This window comes from Haliaeetus albicilla, chromosome 6, assembly GCF_947461875.1.
Source record: "Haliaeetus albicilla chromosome 6, bHalAlb1.1, whole genome shotgun sequence".
Taxonomy (NCBI): domain Eukaryota; kingdom Metazoa; phylum Chordata; class Aves; order Accipitriformes; family Accipitridae; genus Haliaeetus; species Haliaeetus albicilla.
Window position 1 is genome coordinate 39,925,349 of NC_091488.1, and position 22,074 is coordinate 39,947,422.

General features: G+C 37.5%; 1 protein-coding gene across 8 annotated transcripts in view; it reads left to right on the forward strand.

The window, feature by feature from the left end:
* Nucleotides 1-22,074, forward strand: part of COL8A1 (collagen type VIII alpha 1 chain) — a 94,171-nt gene that overhangs the window by 16,321 nt on the left and 55,776 nt on the right. The window contains exon 3 of one of the 8 annotated variants that reach the window (XM_069785696.1): nucleotides 3,365-3,473. The exons of the other annotated variants lie outside the window; for them this stretch is intronic. The gene's annotated coding sequence lies outside the window, so the exon portion shown is untranslated. The remainder of the gene's footprint in view (nucleotides 1-3,364; nucleotides 3,474-22,074) is intronic. 8 annotated transcript variants of the gene reach the window in all.

The window sequence follows — 22,074 nt, forward strand, 5'->3', positions numbered from 1 at the left end:
CAAAAGGTGTCCTCCCACCCCCCTATTCCCTGCTAATAAAAACATTTCTGGGCAGGACATTATACTGTGCAATATAGCATCAGCTGATGTGAAAGACATGAGAACTGATGCTTTTGCTAACAGGCAGGGAGATCCAGGCGCCATTTATTAATAAATAATGTGTTCTTGCTAAATTTATAAGATGACCACACTGAATTGGGTTTGGAAAGCAATTGCAAGTGTCAGCTCCTTTCCCTTTATAGAAGGAATAGTGACATGATAGATGCAACATCCTGGATTCATGGCCTGTTAAAAGACTACTGTACAACCATTATGGATATGTCAGAGACTGCATTCTTTGCTGCACTGGCATTAAGAGCTAAAGTCATTGAGGATAGAGAGCATAATTAATGAAAAAGTCTAATGCTGAAACAATGCAATTAACAAGTCTTTCAAAGTTTCATTTCCTGGGGGAAATTATTGCCATTGAAAAGGATCTATCTTGTAAAAAATCTTAACAAAGGCTAGAAACTACATGAAAATACCAGCCCCAAGCCAGAGATGAGGAGAGAACTTCTTAATTCACAAAGCCAGAAGATGTCAGGGTATTATTCTGAGAGAGGGAGGCTTTGCCAAGGTCATCAACTGCTTTTCAGACACACATTGAGATATGTTTCTACTTAGTGTGATGGGCATCCATACAGTAGGTTATTTCATAAATATTGTTCACTCAGCATGAAAAACTGCATTTATGAAGGCCTACCAGTCACTGGTTAATAGTGTTATGTCTTCCTTCAAGAACAGAACTGCACAAATTGCAGGCCTGATGTAGTCACAGTATGTTATAGGAACGTGTAATTTAGGATGCAGATGGGAAGGCAGTCAGTTGCAGAACTGTATTCCAAAAGAAAAAAAAGCAGGTGGCTCTGAGGCTGGCCACTGCCCCATAAGGATGTGGAGATGCAATTAATTTCAAAACTAAGGTACACAGAAAACATTTTCAGAAAGTTTTCTGCCCTCACACAGCTTTAATATATCCCCTCATTTCTTGGTATATCATTAATCAAGCTACTGTCAGTTTTCTCTCCGTCGCCCTAATAGAATTGCACATCTTTCACGGTATGTTAACCTGAATCTTAAAGAAGCTGCAGTTTTATTTTGTAGCTTCCTCTTCTCCCCAGTTAAAAAAAAAGCTTCTAGAAATACACACCAATACTGAATCAGAAAAACATGGTTAATGTAATAAATCTTATCTAAAGCAATTAATTCAAGTGGGTTATTGTATAATCACGATGGCAGGCAAGAGGAAAAGAAAAAAATAAATACAGAGATAGGTGCACAGGAAGATCAGTTAGGGGATAGATATATTCTTATTATTATATCTAACAAAGCTACCTCAGGCTCCACATTTGCTTTTGAAGTAATGGAATTCTGTTACAAGACAGTAACCAACGTGGCACATAATTCTTTAAGGTCATTTAAAGCCTGCCTGTTAAACAAACATTACTCTGATTCCTCCCCACCCCCCTTTCCCCCCCCAAGGATTCATAATATTTCCTGTATACTTTCAGCAATTTTTGTCCTATCTGTCTCCTAAACTATCATTCTGAACCACTGAGAAATTGTTTGCCTAAAACCAGAACTCTGTTTTCAATACCTTTCTGTTATTAATATTCCTTAAGTTACACTTCAGCTTCCAATCAAGGTTTGCTGCAACAGTTTCTCTTTTGAGGCAAGTCCACTGTAGGGTACCTTGGATCTCAGCTAGAATGCACAGTATGTCATGTGAACAGTAAAAAACAATATAGCTCAACTTTCCCAAAGTAGGTTGAATCAGGAGTTTTAAGGATAATCAAAACCATATTTTTACTAGCAAGCAGAGCCAATAAGTCATTGAAGCTATGTAAATATATTCATACCCACATTGCACTTCATTATAAAAAGAATCTCACACCCAGGAACACAAAAATTCTTTCTGTGGAATACTGAATAATTGTGGAACAAATAATAAATGGAAGAATACACTGATCTTTGCATGAGAATTGCATCATAAAAAGGATCCCAGTAAAACAAGCTGAATCTTCAGACTTTTATAAGCTTTTTATGACTTTTTTAGCAGACATTGGAAAACTTGAAGGACTTTGTACAGAGCAGTATTATTTACAGGAGAAGTATTTATTGCTTACATTCTTTAAGTGAAATTTATGTATGATTTCATACACAAATACATGTAAGCATGCAAGTGTATGTATGTTTTTAGCAAAGTCTGTTACTAAATATTTTGGACCAGCTTACAGTCTTCAGTAATGCCAATAGATAGGTCCTAGTCAGTTTAATATTTTATGTCAGCAAGTTATTCTACATGTGAGAATACATCTGTGTAAATGCAATAGTATATTTCTTATAGATGTTATTTATGTGTATGTGTCTTTACATGACTTGTGTCTAGACCCAATCTGGATTTAGCCTGCTGTCACTGACAACAGAATATAAATCTTTGCATGTTTCCTCTCGTTGAACTATTTTTTTTCTTTTTTTTTTTTTTTTTTTAAATATTGGCTTTCTTTACACTGCTAACTACAAAGGCTGATTTATCAATATTAGTGGAAGTTATCTGAACAGCAGCCAACATAGAACACAGAGTCAATAGCAATGATTCATAGCATTTTTTAGTTTGTTGTGGGTTTTTTTTAATGCTTAGAGCCCATATAGGCAAGAAACTATTTCCCATACTGCGAGATGGAAATATTGCTCACCCCTTTGTAGAATATAAAGCTGAGAAGTGAAACTGAAGCGATTTAGTCAAAACTAAACACTTTCCTCATCTCAGAAAGGTAGCACTGTGCAGTTCAGCCCAATTGTGGCTACCTGAAAAAGGGAAGAAATTGAGCACCTATGCCTGAAATCACACATTTTTAAGTTGTTCTAACCACAGCATAGGCACAGCTAAACTGAATGATTTCACCATCCTGAGTTATTTCCCACGTTCCTTTGTTTCTCCAGTAATGTAAAAAAATGCAGGAACTGGGAAGTCATATGATCTGCAGGAAAGAGAATATTGTGGTTTCTAAGAAAAATATTTATTACCAAGCAAGCTATTTTGATTTATTAAATGATAGCTTCCCATCATAGTGTTTTTTGATATGGTGCTTGAAACCACAATCGTTGTATAAAGCCAGGACTTTATTTGTTTAAAGGCATCCACTAGTGTTTTTCTTAATAGAAATATCAGTTCACGACAATGCCAGGTTCATAGAAGCTCATCCAGGAATAAACTCTTGAAAAAAAGTTTTTTTCCTAGAGTGTCCATTAAGCCAGTGCAGGCACCATGTCTCACTGCTAGTCTTCTAACATTAGATTTATAGGATGTTATAATTAACAACAGGTGATGGGCAGTACTACATGCACAGCAAGCTAAGTAAAAAGACTGGCAGCTCAAGAGCCACTTGTGAATCATCAAAACTTTTCCCTGGATAAACTCAGTAGTAAGCCTGGTAGGCTTTCTGGCAGTTGTTTGGATTGGGGGTTTTTTGGTTTGTTTGTTGGGTTTTGGGGTTTTGTTGTTGTTGTTTTAAATTCCACCACCCACCCCCTCTTTCTCTTTTTCATGTCAAAGATTAGGGACCATCTGTCTGTTTTTACAGTTATGTAGCTTTTCTGCTTCTATGTTTATCTGTCTATAAAATGAGACAAATTATTCTTCCCTACTCAGAGAGGACTTCTTGGAGGATTACAGACAAGTCCACAGACAACATTTTTAAATTATGCAGATTTTTAAGAGACACTTGTGTCTTTGTTATTCCAGCTCTCTCAAATTCTCATTCTGTACAAATAACACAAAAGAAAAGGTTCAAAACATATACAGCCTCCACATCAATTTTAAGAAAAGCAGTTCTTTAGCTTAGGACTGAAAAGGAGGGAGGAAGACACTGAAAAACATGTATCAGCAAAACAAAAATATGTCCCAAATGAGTTTTCATTTGCATAGTTAAACAAATACCTTTTTTTTTTCTTCTGCCATTGTGAGAATACAAGTGAGGCAAGGTATGTTGGAAAAGGCAATGGTTTTCTTTAACCAAGTGAACAAGGACTTGTATCCCAAATCTACCAATAGATCCAACTTCTGTGAATCATTTCCAATGTACTAACCTGATGTGATCATGATATTCACAAGTTAATTTCATGTCATAACATAATGATTATAACAAATGAGTATTTTTTTAAATAAAAAAACACTTCTGTTTTGGATAATTGGCTACATATCCTCATTGACATTAGTAAATACTTTAAATGTATTAACTGGTAGGAAGATGTAAATAGGAATGCTCAAAGGAAAAAAAATTTTTTAAAAAAATCAGTATTTGTACTATAGAAAGGACTGGAGATTTTTTATGGATACATCCCATACTCTTGCCAATATAGTTCCCTGAGTTCTTCTACCAATTACCTTGATACATTAAATTAATTTATACTAAAGCCCTTTCAGACTGTTTCTTCCCTCCTTTTATCCACCCCAAAATATACTTGAATCAGTAACCTTACAGTTCTTAACATTACTATATTAGAGACCAATGACTACTATTCTAGCTTTATGTTACCAGGCTGCCAACAGGAACACATGCTGCTAAAAGCTTGAGTTCTTACAGTGTAGTGAGCTAACATGCTCTGAGAACTCTCTTCACATTGACTGTGGAAAAACATGTTCATTTTTTCCTGAGCTTATGGGATTACTGTAGGGCTGGACTGGATATTAGTACCCGAGAGAACCTGGGCTGTGATGACACTATATAGCTTTGCATATACTAACACATATACATGCACTTCTATAACAGAAAGTGATCAGTTTTAATGCCTGTCCTTTGCTTGTGATTGTACAATTGGATCACTTGTCTCAAATCCACCAGTGAACATTAAATTGTACGTTTAGTCAGCACAACCCAAACCAGTACTAATTTTTTAGGTAACATTGTGTTAACTTCATTGTGAACCAGAGTCTCAACTGATTTTCTTACACTACTTTATTGTAGAGTGGTAACTATAAAGTGAGATGGTTGCAATGGTGAATTTATCCTGCTTGTTGCAGACTTTGCACTTCATTAAAATTCACATAGCAGTGCTTATCTATAGCAGAGACACAAAGTTGCCCAGGGGAACACTTGTTACTCTGGGTAATTAATCAGAGGTGATGGGAAATTTTTCTTAGTGTTCTTGATAATCTCTAGGGCATCATCCAACTGTGAAATTTTGGCCTCACTGAAGTGGAAAGCTAGTTTCATCAGTAACTAGAATAGGCCAAGACATTTCTCACAAAGCACTTAACGACCTGGTGTCATCTGGCAAAGTTTCTCTGTGTAGCCTTTTTTCAGAGCTGGAGAAATAGTTCATTTCTATCAAATATTTCATATGCATACATAACAAGCCCCTTGTTTTGGTAATCATAGGCACATTTTAAGGAAGGTTCTACATATTCTTTAGGGTAAATACATTTTTAAAGGGCTTGAATCTATACTCAAAAAAAGTCTCTCAGCTCAGCAAACTTGAAATCACATCCTCAATAGGAAATTTGTGGTTTTGCATGGGCAGGGAGAGAGTACAGAAGACTGTCAAAATGCTTGGAGATTCAAGCACATAGCTTGAAACAGCCTGAAGGCTTCCACTTTCTAGAGCGAGCCTTGCCTCAAAGAAAATTTTTTTGTAAAAAAGAGAAATGCTTCCTCCATCAGATGCCCAAATTTAGGGATATGTTCCTCAAAAGAATAATCACTTTAAAAAAAACCCTTCATCCAATAACATTTTATTTTTATGGCAGCTAGGCATAGATTTTAAAATTTGTATATGTAGAGACCAAATGGAGGTGTGCTTTTCTTATTGAAGTGCTTCAGGATAGTTAAACTTTTGCTGCACAAAAGTAGTACAGTACGGGTTTTAAAAAGACTGAAAATATTTCTAATTCAAAAGAAGAACCCTCCCCAACCCAAAGAACTATTCAAATATCCAAGCACAAAATAGAGCCAGTTTTCTTAGAGAAAGTTCAGTGATTTAGACAAATGTTAAACCAAGTTGAAACCAACTCAGCAATTTTATTTCCTCTATTCAGCTTTTTCAGGTGTGACTTTATTAATACTGAGTCCAAAAGAGGAATTAGCACTTATTTCACATTTTAATCAACTATTCATTAGTTTAGCTATCCTTGACCTAGAAGCAATATTTTTCCCAGGTACATCTATTTAAAACAACATTATTTTAAGAGATACAAAATAAATGAATCATGAAAAGTTATGGCATATGGGAAAGAAGTTTACAGGCTAAATTAAGATTTGACTGATGTTTCATTTAAGTGTTGCTACAACATACAAAACTGCTGAACTCAGATATTGATGGACAGGTTTACCCAAGGTCACAAAGGGAACTGCAAGCTTCTTATTCCTTTTTTTGATTGACCCCTGGCTCACAGTAAATTTGTCTTGATTAAGAACATACTGTGTTACTGCTGAATGCTCTTGTTTTGAGTGCATCGTACTAGTTTCACTGTAGCAGGAGCTAACTGAATGCTTTTCTCAAATTACTTAGCATCATGAATTCTAGCATGGACATTTCAAAAGATTTATTTCTCATTGTGATGATTAACTCAAGTTCTCCATAATAGATTCACAAAGGGATTAGCAATTTTATGAGTTTATCAAAAGTAACTGTCTCTCAGCATTAATTGTAGCCTTGAAAGTCTATCATAAGTCATTGTAATATCTCAGATCTGAAAGAGAGCCCTTCTTTACAAGTAGATACTTAGATGGATGTAGTTTCTTAATACTGTTTCTTCTAAATGAAAGTTAATGCTGGTATTTTGCTTTTAGCCTGAGCTATCTTACTTATTGAGTAATTTATAAAACAAGACATTTCTGGGGTCAAGTTACCATGTGTGCCAAGAAGGTCTACATTTCAGTGGAGGACTTGTACCCGCATTATTCAAGCATGTAACTGCCAGTGAATAGTTCCACTGAACAGGAGTCAGGCCACCCACTGCTTGTGTAAGTCCAAGTACAAGTTTTATTTGTGTGCCTCAATTCCTGTTTGTGAAAACACGCTGATGATACACTCCTTAGCACAGGAGTTGGGATGATAAACTGATTACTGTTTGTGAAGTAATGACATGCTGAAGGCTGCTTAGGAATACTCATTGAACTCAAGGATAGAGCTATACAAATTCTGTCTTAAAGAACTTACAATCTTGGTACTTGAGATGTTCACATTGCTTACCTGATCTGTTTAAATGTCCTGTGATGCTGATTCAAAGCAGCTTACAGCTACCTCAGTCAGTGGACTGACAGTAGTTAAAGTGAATCTTTTATGTAATAACTTTCACACTGGGGACAGATTTAAGTATCTGCTCATACATAAAAGAAAGACGCAATAAAACATTTCAAGAAATCAAAAGTCATATAGAAAAAATACGAACTATGCTATATTTGGGCTATAGGAATAAGGGATGGGAAAAATGAGGGCTCTTTGCACAAGTAAATTATCTTAAAACTTGTAGGTGAATGGCACAACACAGAAACCAGGCCTTTAACAAACTCTGCTCATGCTAACTCACATCCGTAGACATATTGAAACACTTGCTGTCACTATATCAGGAAAAATCTGTGGTAGCGAGGGAATGAAGGAATTTACATCATCAAGGCTTGTCAAAGATTATTATCCAAAATTTACAGGTTTACTTGCAGAGAATTACTAATACCACCAGGAACTTAAATATGACCAAAAACTCCACAGACATACACTGTAGAAACCAGCTGTAACTATTCATGTTTGCCTGAGCTTAGCTCTACACCTAGCATGTCACAATTCTGGAAAGCAGAACAGGTTACAGGAAAGGTCAGAATTTGTTGAGCCTTAGGACTGATGGATTAGAAGTAAGAAAAAGAGCAGCTAGAGAGATCTGGATTATTCCTAGACTTAGACAAGTTAAAGATGGAAAATAATTTGATCATCCAGCCCATTTTCCTGCCAACGCAGTATTGTTCCCTGCAGTACATTTTCTAGTGCTTGGTTCTTAAAGTCCCTTGAGAAGGGAGATTCCAGCGTTTCCTTTGGACACATCCTGGCACACTCTGTCAGGGAGGTTTTTCCTCCCTCTGTTCAGCCAAGCATTTCCTGTCTCTTCTTATTTCCTCTTCCACTCAAGAGTTGTTCCTCCTCCTTGGTGCCAGGGCTTTTCAGGAATCCAGAGGGGACACTCCGCCGACAGGAACAGATATTCCCAGAATAAGATATCGCACAGCATGGAAGTCTATAGCAGACAATTTTAGGAGAACATTCTAGTAGCCTCCTTTTGTTCACTGCTCTTTGTGTGCCAGATGGGAAGAATGCATTTGAAAGGCACTTAGCCACCTTTGAACATTTTTAATATGATAATTCTTCAGTATGAACTTCAGGGAGAGTATCTGTTAAAACCAAAGCTTGACTGCCTCAGATCAGGTTAGAAGGACTGCTGAAAGAACATCCTGCAGTGAACAGGAAGTTCACCATACACCATGTCACTAGTGATTTGTCCCTTTAAATAAGTGGACATAAGAAAGAGGCCTGAAGAAAGAGCAGAAAAATATGGAGATGTTCTTGACCCAGTGGTGACTGAATACAAAACTATCTGTGCTGTATGAAAGTACTCAGGACAGTATCACATATAGGTACAATATTCACATGCAACAATTACAGTCATGCTATAGATGTGGTAGCCCACATCAACTCATTCCAAGCAGTTCTGTTATTGACAGAGCGGTTGTGGGAAAAGATTCATTACCATTCAGCAGGCTATGTGCAAACTCAGCATTGTGAAATCCTTATGTGTGTTTGCAAAGAGATCCCTCTGCAGTTCCTGCAAAAGCTGTGGTTCATAAGGAACCACAGGCCAAATATGTCTTTAGACATCTAAAGAGTCGGGTGAAGACAGGAATTTAAGTGTGGTTTGCTAAGTAGAAGCATTAACCTTGTCAGATTGAGTTATATAGCCTCCTAACATAAGCAGTCCAAGTTTGCTACCTTGATGAAAACATTGTACCATAGGTCATGATAAATATCATTCTTGAACTAGAAGTTTAGCTTTGCCTTGTAGGGGCCTAGCCAGAACACTTAGGAATATTTTCTTTGAAGAACAACAAATGTTAAATACCTTTTTGTTCTTTAAATTTGAGCAGGTGGACTTCTTAGTCTTTTGTCTTGCAAAACAGCTTGCAGCAGGGAAGGATTAAGTTTCCATTACCTAATTCAAAAGACTGGCCAAATATAAAACAAAAATTATGAACGAATTTGGTTGTAATTCTGTCTGTCTCTTTGAAGGGTAGAAATATTCTTGGATGTGTCCTTTTTTGACAAATTTATACTGATTACAAATCTAAGGGCAAAGTTGGAGTATTATATCCTCCAAACTGCCTCAGCCCCAATTTGTTCTAGTACTGTCTCTGACAGAATCCCTTTGACAGCAAAGGAACTTCTTTTAATGTAATTGTTCTTGAAGGTGTTTAAAGCATCTGGAATAGAAAAATAAATAGTTCTACAACTAATTTGTTTAAATCTGGAAAGTATCTATAACTTATAACTTACACAAGGCAATGTAATTTTAATAAATCTTCTGCTTCTCCTTTAGAAAAAAAGTACAGCAAGAAGAGGTGCATCAGTACCTTATTTCAATTAAAATTCAGAGAGCTAATCAGTGTCTTCCTTTTCCTTCATATTTTACTGTAACTATCTTGGGTGCTGCTTACTTCAGCACCATTAATTTGAGGAGTGAAAGCTAGTAAGTGAGAGGAAAGACAAGTAAACCTGGAGTGAAAAAACACGCTAAAGATTAGATCTTTATATACTTTAACTAAAGAACTTTAAGGATATTCAAAAAGGAGAAAAGCAGAACAAAAGTCCTGTGAAATGCAAGATGTTTGTCCTGAACTACAGAAAACTGGATGATCATCAGTTGACAGCCAATTTATATTTTTAAAGATATGTGAGCCTTAAAAAAATAGAGGGGGAGGGGTAATTATGACACAAGTAGAAAAATGTATACTTGTTGCTTTTAAGAGAGGGAAAAATCATGCAGAATATTTGGCAGTGCCTAACATAGGAGCATTCACAAATTAGCAACACTGTAATCATTGGTCGCACCAGCACACAATGCTTCCTGCTTTCAGCAATGCGCTTTCTGGGAAGGGGCAGTAAAGGCCCATTGGACCCATCCGTGCTGCTTCACTTGGTGGTATATTTAAGCTTCCCATGAATTCTTTCCCACTAAACTGTGGAAAGGCAATGCCTGGGAAGGCACTGGAAAACTTCTCCCATTTGAGTGGGGCAAGCTTCATCCATGCCACGGAGTGTTTCTGACAGCAAACAATAAGGTATCCTAAACCAAGTTTTAATCTACACCCTGACAGGCAGTCAAGTAAAGAACAACTGTACACTTCCATTGAGGGATTGCAGTTTGGGCAAGCCTCCTGTTAGAGCTTGAGGTAGCTTCAGGGTGAAGACAGGACAATAATACTGCAAGGTCTTTAAGATCTACTCAATATTCTCTATCAGCAATGCTTTGTCATAAGGTTAAAAGAAAAAAATACTTTCCATTGAATCAACAGTCACAGCAACTGGGAAAAATAAAAAAAAAATAAAAAAAAGAATATCCTCTTCCTTAAGAGCTATGCATGTAAGTTACCTTCTGTAATATTTCTATCTATTCAGTCAAATGCACAGTCAATCAGAAAACTTACCAAGAGAGAAGCACAATTCCCCTGAAAAGTCAGAGGGGAGAAAAGGCAGATTTGAGGACTTTTTCTCCTCTGTAAGCACCAAAACAGTCAGATATTTGTCTAAGCTTGTGCGAGGTGCATAAAATTGAAAGAGAGAAGAATTTTAGGCACTTCTACCACTTCCACTCCCATACACAAAAAGAGGAAGCTTCTTTTTTCCTAGTTCTAGTCTCTTCTGCTCACAGAAATCAAATAACTTGTGTATCTGCTGATTTAGGAGTTAATCATCAGAAAAAAAAAGAAAAAAAAGGCAAAATAACAGACACCACACAACCCCAAAGACACCATAATCAGAGTTTGGCAAGTATAAAACAGAGATATGGGTGAGCAATATAACACTGCTTAAAGCTAGCTGATTTGCACCCTAGCATATCCAAAATAGATGAAGCCTGTTTAATGAGCCAACCTATCACCTCTTAGAACACAGGAGGAACATTTTCTTGAGGTACATTTCCTGTTTTCCTGTCATTATCCTTTAGACTGGAAAGGGATGACGCTTCCTCCTCTAGTTGGGACTGATAATTCCACAGCCTAAGCTACTACTTTGATAAAAGCAGAGGAAAAAAGCTTCCCAAGTCCAAATTCCCATGAATAAGCATATCAGGCATCTTAACATACGCTTTGCAACAACTTCCAAGCTCATTGAGCGCATCGCCTTGAAACAGTCCAGTGAAGAGGATGAAATCAAGTAAATATAACAAACTGTAATTTGTTTTTAATATTTATCACATCTAAAATAACTTCTTTATAATGCAATTATGTTGTTTCTGGAAAGGCTCACTGCAGAGCCACATTATGAGCTGGTTCATTCCCTTTCCAGCCAGCAAAAGAATCTGTATTCACAAGCCAGAACACCTGCAAGGCAAGTGCCCTCTAATTCAGTTCTGAGCAACTTCAGGAACTTCATGACTCTGTATTCACACATGTGCAAAACGCTTTCTTTAATAAGCCTTGGGGATTTTACATTGAACAGAACAATTGAAAACCTCTGTGGCTCTGCAGTTGTTAGTATGTGCCTGCCAACAGAAGCCAGCTTGACATAAACCATTTACATTTAAGCTTCAGATGATATTTCATGCCATATATTTTGTAGCTGCTGCCTCATTCCAGCTCCTTTAGCTGCTCTACATCATGGAAACCAACTCACTAGAAGTGCAATTTGTGGCAAGCAGGAGAGGCTATGAAAGCTGATGAAAACTTCACTGTTTTTTGTGCTGTCCACTGCAGCACCAGCTCCGCCCAAAGAGCTTTGTCAGGTCTTTTAGTAATGCTACTAAGGCCATAGCTCTCCCATCTCTACATACAGCAACACAAACCACCATCACTCTTTGGGTGCAAAATGATTGGTGACGGCACCTAACTGTGAGGAGCAGAGGGCAAGTTTTGATTGTGGAGGTCATAGCCAAGTCCTCTAACAAAAAATTCCAATGACCTTTTAACTCCCCCACAAAGCAAACATAGTATTACTTGCTAATAACACCTGGTCTCCCCTCCCTGTCAGATCTGACACTTAAGCTCTGCCAGCCACCTAACAGTTGCTAAAATAAACATACAGTGCAACTAGCAAGTACTGTTTCCACTTCTGCTCCACCTCCCATTCTTGCTGTCAAGACAGAGTTACTCCAAAAGAAAGAGGAAAAGAAACCCTGTAGCTTTTTTGACAGAGAAGGAAGACATCAATTTTGTATCTACTTTCAGTAATTTACCAAAGCTTACACAGCATGGAGTAATATTGTCCAATGATTTTGACATAAGTGATAGTATTTAGTTTAACACGATCAGTCTCTGCTGAGTAATTTCCCCAGATACCAGTGTGTTTGATTGCATGATGTTCAGACTCCCTCTTTGTGTTGTCCAAGACGAACGTTCCACTTCAGTGTTCATCAGGAGGACATATTTATCAGATACACTGCTTTCTCTTCATTAAGAATATTTTGAGATGTGAATTCTCTTAAAAGCATAAAGAAAGAAAAGCATACAGACCTGAACTCCAAACCTGTTCTCACACAACTAAGGTGTCATCTTTCTTTCCTTCCTTTTTAAACTATCTTGGATTTATCCTGTGATTTCATGTCAAAGTTTTATAGTTGCATCTGTTTCGGAGATAGGATATATGGTTTCTTAAAGCAGGTTCCCACCTCCACGGTAAGGTCTATTGAACATTTCAAATGAAGTGTTTCTCTTAAACTATGTGTCAATTCATATGTGATAGTCCACATTTGTTTTATTGGTTTGGTAGGGGAACTCAGATTCTGCTTGTCTTATGAGCATCTAATAGAAGATTCCAATGCAGAAACACAGCTAAAGCAGCAACGAGAAGGCTTTATTATTTTGTAATTTATTTCCTGCAGTTAATTCCTTAGCTGATTTATCTGATTTCTGACTGATTGCACAGGTCACTGGACTTGCCAACACATTTTTTTCTTTGAGTCACTTCATTGCCAGATAAAACCCCCCCAAAAAGTAGTCTTCAAAAAGGAAACAAGCTTGTCTTTCTACCTCCACTGCTGAATAAAAGACAGGGCAGGAAATAATCATAAGGTGCAACAGAAGGAATATACGTACTTTTTGTGCATATGCACACATGTACTATATTCCATGAAGGAGATAATTTAATGCATGAAATTCTAGGAAATATTTCAAAACAAATAACACTTGATTCTTCAGTCATGGATCAATACTTCTTTATGGCACGTTAAATGTATAATAAGTAAGCAGCCTCTGAGCTGAAGGGCTTTATATTCTAAACTAGATCTTCTAGTCCTCCATCAGATGCCAATGCGATTCACAAACCTGTCAATGTTACAACCCACCCTTGAAAGTGAGGACAAGTCTTTTTTGCATTTAAAACAAAACACCCTGTTACCAGATACTCAGGTAATTTCCTATTATTAATGTAGCCAAAAATAAGACAGCACAACTCCCACTGTGAGAAGTGCTCCCTGAGAGAAGGCAAACATCTTCTTCATAACATGATAGGTACAGATTAGACAATGGTTTTCACATCATTCGTTGGGACACCATTCACAGTTTTCTATGAATATGAACCTTTGAAAATGTTAGCATTCATTTGTTTCTACCCAGACTTCATTTTGCTCTGCTCATGAAACAGACCGGTTTATTGGCATCTGTAAGATCTTAAATTTACTAAAGGATAAATCTATGGTGAGTTTAAATGCTAACTCAATTAGGTTGTTTACATGGGGTATTTGCACAATGTTTATGAGATGAAGTTTGAAGTGAAACCCAGACACGTTCTGTTTCTGTTTTCTACCACAAAGATTGTAGTGCAGCTAGGAAACATACATCAGTGAGTCACATCTTGGAAAAGAAAAAGATAAATGGCTAAAAATGCAATAATAGTAGGATATCGGGAAATAAACACTAACTGAGCTAGCAGACTTGTTTGTAGTCCTGCTCATAACCACTTCTAGTCCATGTTCGGGATGTTTCTTCAGCTACCCAATTTAAAAAAAAAAAAAAAAAAAAAAAAGACAATCACTTCTCTTGATGACATTACATCCATAACAAAGGCAAACAGCAACAGAATTAATTTGTGTTGCTGTCCTGTATTCAGCTGAGTAAGCCTACAGAGGTTTAGACTCCAGAAAGACAGGCATTTGCTATTTCAGCCTTTAGCTGATCAATAGCCCTTAACATTTACTTTATTTCAGATCTCAGAGTTCCTTGCAAACATAACGAACACCTACCAGTGCTTTAGTCTTGCAAGACAAGTAGCATTACACCAGCTTCCCCTGGTATGAAACTGGAATTGAAAGGGTCTAATTCCCTGCAGCGTGCTCATGCTTATGTACTTAGAGTAGTAGAAACAGAGAGGATAAGCACCAACAATTCTACTGGTATCATTATACATCTACAGTGGTTTTATTTGCTCAGATGTAATCACTACACATTCATACATAAACACCAAAGGAAAAAGGAGAAAAGGTTGCAATAAGTCATGAAATACAATTCATTTGTCAAAATTAAGGCCCTTGATGGGTTCAAGATCTTTCCCTTGTGATTTTAACTTTTCAGTTCATGCCTACTTTTTGGCCAGGGTAAGAATGGTGTAGGAACTCATAGTCCAGTGCCTCTGTAAAGCAGAGGAGTGGGCTAGGTCCTACAAATAACTTACCAGCAGTGTTTGGCTCTGAATGTCTCGTTCCCCTACACTCCCACAGCTGGAAGATTTCAAGTTAGGACTTCATCTTGTGTCACAAGAAACACTGCCTTTAGTTATCTCCTCCACCTCAAGGCAGGGGTTTCCTACCTTGTAGAGGCTAAATCAGAAACAGGACCAAAATAATCCTTACCTGAAGCAACCTTTTAAAAAATATATATTAGAGCAGCTATTTGCTGCATCCATTGCATTTGCAAGCCTATACTATCACATTTTCAAAGTCACTAAGAATTTATTTTGAAGCAGAAGCAAAGGGAAAGATATCCAACAAGTCATCTGATTTATTGCAGTAACCCTCTTATATATGCCGTGTTAAAGTGATCATATGGTTGGCTGTAGAAATGCTAAGTGTTTCAATTCAGTGGAAAGGTTTAAAGGAATAAGTGATACACATATGCTTTTGTAATTACATCAATATGTTAAAAAAACCCATTTTTTTTAAATTGCTAAATCACTGTATAGTATATGCAAACTAAACTAAGAGCTTACTTTAGAGAGAAAAGTGGAAAGTTATATCCTCTAGGCTAGATAGCAAAAGTTTTGGCACCTCTGAAGATCTGGAATGCTTCTACATGTAGGTGTGATTCAAAACAGTATACACACATTTCCAACAGCAAGATCTGTAATTCCTCACCATCCTACCAAAAATGCTAAAGGAGGCTGATAGTTCATATACTACCTTGGCTGAGCCTGTGTGTTCACTGTTGCCAGATACCATCCCTAATGTTTTCAGCCTTCTACATGGACTTCAAGACTTTGCATCCAAGAAGTCCCTAATGCTGTTGTAGACAATGTTATTCTTGAGAAGTACTGCACGCAGGGCTTACTTTTCTTTTTATTGTTTTTTTATAGAAAGCAATGTTTATCTCAGTATGATGTTTCCTTGTCTATCCATCTATGCCTCCCCTTCCCCTGAATAACTTTTGAGCTTGCTAGGCAATTTGAAACTCATCTTGAAAGAAGCCTAGAGTCTAAAAGAAAATTATATCCTTGCACAAGTTCCTGAAAATCAGTGGGCGAGCAGTGGGTAAAGACACAACTTGGCATCCTCACAGAGGGAAAGGCAGACAAAATTCATCTGTTAGTCATTCAGTTTGGCCTCAGGAAAGTAAAGAATGCAAATCCAGAAGAAATCAAAATTCATTGGTTTTGCTGCTCTCATAGCAACTTGGACAATCTAGTTGGGTGATACAGTAATGGAACCATTTGGGATCCAATTGAGGTAGGAAGAGAACCTCAGTGGAAATACAGTGAGACAATACAGTTATATTATCCTCTGACACCATGTCTACCAAACATCAGTTTGGTTTTTTTTTGTGTTGGTTGGGTTTTTTTTGTCTGGGTTGTTTTTTTTGTTTGTTTGTTTTTGTTTGTTTGTTTTTAAAGTGTTACAGGATGGTTACACGTTCCAGAATAACAGATTGTTCTTTAGGGACTATCTGCTTTATGAGGCTATCCCTCAAGGACCCAGTTTAGAGTAATGATACTGAAGACCAATGGTAAACACATAATTCAGTTCTAGCAAGCATTCCATTCCAGGGTGATCTTCACAGGAAAAAAAAAAATTAACTACATCATGTTTCATTGCCCTAACTTGTCACGTAAAATCATGCCAGGATTCTCTTGTTGGCTAACTCAGACTACAGCTGTTGGGTTGTCATCAAAAGGTAACTTCCATTAAAAAAGCAGACATTTTTCTGGTTGGACTCTCGACTAAGCAAAGGAGAGGTGAGAAAGGGAATTAGGGATAGCCTGGTCTTAAGGGAAAAAAAACTCTAGGAATAGTCTAGTTTGAAAAAGCAGACAGGGATAGGAGTTCATATTCCATTTTGAAACTACCTTTTGCTAACATCAGTGGTTTACAAACTGGATTAAGTTTTTAGCTACATGGAGGTTACATTGGTTTTGAGCGTGATGGAAGAATTCACCAGCTTCAGTCCACTAGTTAACTTTGCTTTGACTCAGGTTTCATCTTTTCTTGAGTAAAAGGATACAATGACCTACAGCAACTTGCGTCCTATGGGGAAAGAAGTGTTCCAAGCTGCTTTAGTGATCTGAATGCTTCTTTCCAAAACTTTTTCTATGGGTCTATTACATTCTGTGTAAACACTATGACAAAATATGAATCCTGATCATAAAAAATCCTATCTAGAAAAACAGTAGTAGATAGGTTTTTTTCCCTTCATTCGTACTAGATTGTTATCTCCTACTGTTAACAGAGTGTTTGTAATCCAACTTTGTAATCAGAATTTTAGTTAAGTAGGTTCAGTCTTGAGCATGTTCACTGTTAGTTGTTTCTGATATTTGGCGTTCAAAATACAAGTTGTCCTTATGGTGTATTTATTTCAAAGATATTTTCTTCTTAACTCAGTAAGGGAATGCTTAGCCTCTCATTTGAAGGGCCAGAAGTTGCCATTATAGGTTTAAAAGACTGCTTTTAGCTGGATTCAGCTGGAACTGGCTGCTACAAAGAATACATCCACCAAACACATTCATTGTTTAGAACTTGAGCAAAGAAGCCTAAAGACAGTCAAAGAATTCAGATGAACATTTCTGGAACATTTGGGGGTTTTTCTAGTATTTGACGATTCTGTCAACTAGTCTAAGTCAGATATGGAGGGGAGAAAAAACAAACCAACCTGTTCAGAGAGACAGACTTACCAGGGTAGCTGAATGAAAAAATAGGTTGCCATGTTAAGAATACCACTGAACATGGCATATCCAACACATACACCACGCTGTTGCTATTATGCTGAAATAGCCATGTTCCTGTCTAGCTTCCCTTCCTATGCACCGCCTGAATCCAGCATCCTGCCTCAGTGGCATATGTGCCCCACTGAATTAGTTAGGGGGAATGGTAATTATTCAGAGCGTCTTAATTATTTGTTCTTCTGCAGTGCACATACTAGTACCTGGTCCTTCCACTGCTGACTCATCTTCAGCAATGAGATTCAGCTAGTTGTCCATATGCAAAGTCCTTTTAATACTGTCCCCATCCTCACCATAGCAAATCAGGGACACATGTTGACTGGATACAAGTCCAATGTTAAGATAAAGACAGAACTTGCGGAAGGAGAACAGCCTGATATTTTGCCTTTTCAAAAGCAGAATGAGTCCTTTCCACTGCTCATTTGGTTTTCCTCCTGCACAACCTTCCACTTAGTAACACATTCTAATCTGCAAGACAACTTAAAGCACTTTGGATTTGGAATGAAACATGACAGAAAAACAGAGCAACCATTATTGTGGGATACATGCATCCCACTGAAAGGAAAATAGATGCCAGTATCATGCCATTGACCAGCAAGATGACTGTGTACTAAATTTACCTGAAAGAACAGGTGAAGGAATCGTCACTCTGTTGACAAAAAAAAGACTTGCCAGAAAAGTGCTGTACAGGTAGTAGAAACCTGAAAGTTTATCATGTAATCTACTGTATTTACTACTATTAAAATACCAAATTCTATGTGTTTGTTTTTTGGTTTTTTTTAATTCAGTTCTGCTCATACATCTTAGGGATTGTGCTGGTTTTGGCTGGGATAGAGTTATTTTCTTCATAGTAGCTAGTATGGGGCTATGTTTTGGATTTGTGCTGAAAACAGTGTTGATACTGCAGAGATGTTTTCATTACTGCTGAGCAGCGCTTACACAGAGTCAAGGCCTTTTCTGCTTTTCACGCCACCCCACCAGCAAGTGGCCTGGGGGTGCACAAGAAGTTGGGAGGGGACACAGCTGGGACAGCTGACCCCAACTGACCAAAGGGATATTCCAGACCATATGACATCATGCTCAGCATATAAAGCTGGGGGAAGAAGAAGAAAGGGGGGACATTCAGAGTTATGGCATTTGTCTTCCCCAAGTAACCGTTACACATGATGGAGCCCTGCTTTCCTGAAGATGGCTGAACACCTGCCTGCTGATGGGAAGCAGTGAATGAATTGCTAGTTTTGCTTTGCTTGTGTGTGCGGCTTTTGCTTTACCTATTAAACTGTCTTTATCTCAGCCCACCAGTTTTCTCACTTTTACCCCTCTGATTCTCTCCCCCATCCCCCTGTGAGGGAGGCGAGTGAGCGGCTGTGTGGTGCTTAGTTGCCAGCTGGGGTTAAACCATGACAGGGAGTAAGCAAACTGAGTTAGTAGCAGAACGCCTTATAAAATAGTAGAACATCCTTTAAATTGTTAAAGTCCACAAATTTGGAAATAAACAAATAATTGCCAGAGAGTTTAGCCACACTGCAGGAAAAAGATGAAGTGGTCTTCAGACTGTCATAAGCAGTATTGCCTCTTACAGCAATACATACCTTTTAACACAATCTCAGAGTCCCTTCTGTCTTACCTTTGTGGCTTAGAATCTAAACTACATTCACTGCAGGCATAGGTCAAGATTCATAATTTTCAAACATTTGTATTAAGTCCTTATGCTTTTACTAATATATGAAACCCATCCACATAGGGCCCAGTTTACCACTTCACCTTCAGATAATGGTCCTACTTACTTAAAAAAGGAACTTTGCTTACGACAAACAGAGTCAGGTACAGACACCTTTCATGATATCCACAAGTGCTTTCCCACCTGAGGTTATTTTCAAGAACATGATCTCAGTCCATACAGCAATATTAAGAGGATGAAAAACAGAAACAGGGAACCATGCTCTTTAAACTAACTCTTTAAAAATAGAGACATCATAACTATGAATGTTTTATTCCTCATCACAGTATATCTTGTTATTAAATTCAATTGAGAAAGGGAAGGAGGCAGGTGGCATCAAAGCATTTCAAGAGTCTTTGGTGCAACATGGCTCTTCATGTTTTGTAAATCCACCTCTATAGCCCAGAAAAACATGGGTAACACCAGGTAGATTACCTTGCCCATAGGTTGGTAAAAGAGACCCCTCAGAGTAGGAACACAAGCTACTTTTCTTCCCAGTCCTGGGAAAGAGACAGACATAGCAAGTGAGCACAATAGGTTTAGCTCCCCGTGCTCCATCTTCTACAGTCACCTGCTGAGGTGGCACTGGTAATGTTTGTGAAGTTGACGTGCTATCAAAATTTATAGAGCTATTGATCACTTTCAAAGCTATTATTTGAACTTCTTCAAAAACTACTACATTTGGGTTACATTTACTATATATTTTTCAGGGCTATTTCAAGCCTTCCTGAAATATGATGTTCATAAGCAGATTTACTAAACAAGATGTAAAATTGTAATGTAATCCCCTGATTCCAGGAGATGGGGAGCTAAGCAATACCTCTGCAATATCTCTGCCTTCATTTTATTAACAGATACAGAGTGGGGAAAAAGCGTATGCATGTATGGTATAGGGAACAGGAAAGTTGGCAAATGAATTCAGAAATGGTTAAATGCTCTCCCTGCCTCCCACACCCCCCACGAAAAAAACCAGAACTTTTTAGGGGTCTAAAGGTACAGAAAAAACAGAGGATTTTAACTATCAACACTTTTTAAAACAGAAAATAATTTCAGATAACTTTGAAGACATTTTTAAACTCAAGTAAATAAATTTGTTTTTTCATTCCCTTTTATTCATACACATCTAAGTCCCTAGTAAATAAAGAAGTTCATTTCATAGACACAGAGATACAGTATATACCTCAAGTATTAAAAGAAAATCTTTCCTCAGTTAGTGGGTTTTTTTCCAAGTTGTGGTATAGCAGAAAATGATATCAGCATGAATCTTTAAAACCATTTTTATAGATATATATGCACTCATCTTACTTTTCCCCCAGAAGAATTACACTTCAACAACAAATACAAACCCACTTCAAAAGCTTTAGCATTCCTTCAGAATGCATTCAGAAACTCATACTTCCATTCTCACTGTCTCCTTAAGAGTGACGGGGCGGGGGGGCCTAAAAAAATATAGCAGGAATCAAGAGCACTTACCACTTGGAAGAATGAGGTGTAGCAAGCTGCAACCAGCTCCAAAATGGCCCCTCTAGGGCTGTAGCTTCTTGGCTCTACCAGTAATGAAGAGAAAGCCACAAAAAAGCATAGTGGGAAAAAAAACTTGTTGTTGCAGTCTTGCCAATTTTCAGATACGGTATTTTTCATTAAGAGCTAGATGTCCTCAAGAGACTATATGATTTTTGCATTTAGAAACAGAAAAGAAACAAAAACAAAAAGAACCAAAATATTTTAAAATAAACCATATTTACATAGAAATACAAGCACAAAGTATCAAACCATCCCACCACGTCAAGCTTCTGAGTCACTTAAACGACAGGCAGATAGCAATAACCTACCATAGAAAATCAGCTGTGGGAAGGGCTAAGTGAGACCAGGTGTACCTCATTACAAAGGCTTAGGTTTGCACTGAAGGAGTTAGCAACTATCACCACAAGTTTCTTCCTGCATCTTTGTTTTTCATGGGCTGTTTTTGTTATTACAGTCAGTATCAAGAAAAATTTGTTACTGTTTTTCAAATGCTGTACAAGTTCCAAGTAATTCAATACTTTTAAAGCTAGTTAATAACTAAACAAGCTTCTATAAACTCCTGGAAAATAGCTGAAAATTATCTTTTAAGACAAAACTGAGTGGTTAGGCCTAATTCCATGCAGGTGTCAGGGCACTTACACACAGAGAAATGACTGGCAGGTCAGTGCTTTGGCTAGTTTGTGGTATCTGCTTATACACAAACACTGTAGTAAACATAAGATGCTTTCTCTCTCAGAAAAAATAAGGAATAATTACCTTTGGTTTTATTTTTGAAAGACAGTAGTAGATAAATGTATTTGCACAGGCATTGTGAATAAAAGTCTCAGGTTATCTTACAAAAAGTTGTTCATTTGCATGTCAGAGAATAAAATGAGGCTTAGCTGCAACATGCACACTTTTGACTGAAACAGCAATCCTGAAAACCTCCACTGAGCTGCTACCTAAGCATGGGAGGACCTGAACTTCATAGATGTCTTACTTCTAGAACTTTTGCTTGTGATGGGGCCACTTAACTGTAGAACATGAAAGACAAACAAATTTATTAGGAGACTAGTGATGCTTGAAGTTTGAAGTTGAATGAAAATAAGAACCTATGTCTCAAGAAAGGCTGCTCCAAGGTGCTTATTCCTACTTTGTGACTTTTGAGAGGATGTTCCTTTTAGGTAATACAA